Here is a 3,555-nt window from a genome sequence, read left to right on the forward strand (position 1 = left end):
TTGTACTTTTTCGTTTCCAAAAGCTGGTACAGTTTGAGTTTTGTTTTGGCTTTGCCCTTATGAGTGACAAAAGTAGGCAAATGGCACTCTGGACCAGCAATGGATCCTGATTGTTGAGGGAAATATTTGACTCTTGTTTTGGATGACGCTAAATTATGAAAGTGCACCAAATGTTGACGCAATTGATCATAGATGATATTACGATATTTATGTAAGCATTAACACTGTGCTTAACTCATTCAATGTCATCTCAGTTAAAGTGAATGTTTACAGTGCAAGCAAAAATTCTGGACACACCTCATTCATTCATTGTTTACATTTACATTGTAAATTCTCACCGATGGAATCAAAACTATGAAAGAACACGTGGAGTTTTGCGATTTAAAAAGGTGAAAAAATGTCATCTAAATTCTAGTTTCTTCAAAATAGCCGTGCTTTGCTCATATTCCTGCTTTGCACATTCTCGGCATTGTCTCGATGAGATTTTAAGAGGCAGTCACCTAAAATGGTTTGCACTCCGCAGCTGTGCTTTAATCAGGGTTGATTATTTATTTTGATCAATGAAGTTGGGACCATCAGTTATGTTGTGTTATGGCCGGAACCAATCAGCTAGCGAGAATGGTCATTACTTTAAAAAATGTAACGACGAGGTGTGTCCAAACATTTGGCCTGTGCTGTAAATAGCTGTCATTGACAATAAATGAGTTAAATAAATCAAAATAAAACTACAGCAAATTTAAAAATATTGCAATCACTCATTGTTTTAAATAAATGTTTAAAACTAGACAGTTACAAGTGATTAAATACAAATGTACTGCTGGTGGTTTTGTTTTTGACTTGGTTTGTTTCGTGCGGAACACTTTGAGAAGCCTGCATAACTCGTTTATTGAGAATTAATGTTCTAATCTATTGAGATTTGCCTGTAGTTCCTTATTTGGTTTTATAGTTGCAGCATTCTTGCATCAGTCTGTTGCAAGTGAACTTTAAGATAAATCAACCGCCCAGACGAATTTTTCCTCTTTCCCATGTCATGACAAGGCCTAAATAAAGAGGAAGACTTGTTGACTCACTGGCGTTAATCTTTGATAGTCCGATACCTGATGAGTGTCCGTATCCCTCCACTCCCACATGTTCCGTGCCTTGTTAGGGAGCCATGTTGGCTTATGTTCATTTTGGGCCCTGCCAGGTCGACTTCAAGTGATGCCTGCCAGTAAAGTCGCCCTTATCGGGGCAAAGGAGACACAGAGAAGCAGGAAGCTCTCAGACATTTGTTTTTATCTTGGGGCAACAGAGATACTGTTGTCAACGAACCACCTTAATGTCTCAGCCGAGGAAGAACGTGAAAAGATATGGGAGCTTTCATCTACCCCGCTTGTTGGAGAGATTGAGTATTCTGTTTATTTGATTAACAAAGTCATGTATTTGAAGTAGCATCAGGATTAAATTGATAATGCAAAACACCTGCAGTTAATTCTTTTGACAATTTACTTTTACGAAGGTCATTTATTCAAAACTTTTAAAAAGGAAATGTGACGTATTGCAATATGATTAAACATGACACGGTGTTAGGAGAGATGGATAATAGGCAAACCATATACTGTATATGACTGCATATTTACTGTTTGGAACCATGTTTTTGTATTTCGAACGTCTTTGCAGATTACTGCAAATACTGTCGCTCGCGTTATGCTTCGTCTTAGAGACATTCCGAGCATGGAAACCATGGGTGTCAAATCCAAGGCCCGGGGGCCAGATTCGGCCCGCCACATCATTTTATGTTGAAAACTGAAAAAAAAGTGCCTGAAACAAAACAAATGAGGAAAGTTATTATTTTATTGCAAATACACGTCACATGATAAAAACAAAGCCTTTTCCCTGGGGTCATTTGCGCCCCCCTCACCAGAAAATACATCAAACCGTTTGTTCGAAGATTTAACCATAACGAACTATATATTACTGTTATTTAATATTTGAAAAGGAAAATGTTTCTTTCAAAACATGCCGTATCATCTTTGTATTATTTTTTGATACCGCAATTGAAAGGTTTTCCACAAGAAACATGTCTTGATTACAATTTATGGTGTGACATGAATATGGAAGGACATTGCAAATTTTTTCCAAATGCCATGTAACATTACGAAAGACATTTTGACGTCAACAATATACTTTATCCAAGTCAACAATATAGTTTATTCCCAGTATAAGCGTCCTCAGTGGATGTTGTTTTAATCTCATCACTTCTTTTATATATTTACATTTTCTTGAATATGAAGAAAAATAACGTAGCGGTGATGTGATGTGGATGACAGCCACAGGAGCACAAATAAAGACAGAAGTCTGGGAGTATAAGAGATGACGACAGCCTTCCGACATTTGTTTTATTTATCCGATGTATCCCAGTCTATTTTTTCATCCTGGTTTATTTGAATGGTAATGGTTTCTCGGTTTACTGCTATCTTGGATGACAAGTTTGGGCGGCTGCTTTTGATTTGAAGCCAAATTTCCCCATACGCATTACACATGGAGGCAGACGAATGGTTTTGGACATGACCTTCACTTACAGTAGATGGCTTCAGAGGTTTTAGTAACAGCCTTGTGGTCTGTTTGTTGAGAGGCGCAACCTAAGACTACTGGTTAAAATATGTCCGAGACAAACAAAATGTGCTCCAACCACGTGCGCTTGTCCTCACTGTCTTGAGGCTCGTCCAGGGCCCTCAAGGCCCTTCTTTTTCCTTCCACATGAATGTTTTACCAAGATGTTTATAGTGACATGTAAAATCATTCCTGGGCTCGCCAGATTGTTCCCTGCGGTCACCTAAATGGTGTACTTCCTGTCTCCTTTGAAGGTACAGTAACTGTTGGTGAAGAGTTATATAACATTTGAGGTGCGTATACAGTATGTATATTTTAAAACAACATAAATAACGCCAAGTAATGATGCAGCACAGTCATACGAAGTGCAATCCCAGTAATAAACGTTGTTTATTGGTTTGCATTCACTTTCATTTTAATACACATAGCCTAATTTAATTTTCAGAACACACTTTGCTTCAACCCTCTAAGAGGGCTTTCAAATAATGTTGCCTTCTCTTGATAAACTAATTACATATTAAATAATGCAGGTTTTTGGAAAGATTTTTTTCTATGTACAGTAATTGTATTTACTTTTTAGCCATCTAAGTGGAAAAGAAAAAAAAAACATGTTAGCAACACAGCACCGAGACCCCGGGGTAAGTTTTTTTCATTCTTTTTTCAAAATGTTTTTCAATAACTCCCAGTCATGATGTGGCACCATTTTACAAACTGCAAGCACAATAACAATAAACATATTGTCTTTATGTTTTTTTTTTCACTTGAAAAATGAGCATTACCAATATAATCAGCCTTCTCTCTCTGTTATGATCCCTCTTTGGTGGTTGTCACTTGTCCATGACTATAATTATTGTCCCTCACTGGTCTGCAATTGTCTCTTTAAAAAATTATAAGTGTGCTTGTCTCTAAATTACATTTCGGTATTACCAAACGGTAGCACCTTTGTCAGGGATTCCTCATAAC

Source organism: Hippichthys cyanospilos, chromosome 1, assembly GCF_059441005.1.
Source record: "Hippichthys cyanospilos isolate Australia breed blue-spotted pipefish chromosome 1, RoL_Hcya_1.0, whole genome shotgun sequence".
Taxonomy (NCBI): domain Eukaryota; kingdom Metazoa; phylum Chordata; class Actinopteri; order Syngnathiformes; family Syngnathidae; genus Hippichthys; species Hippichthys cyanospilos.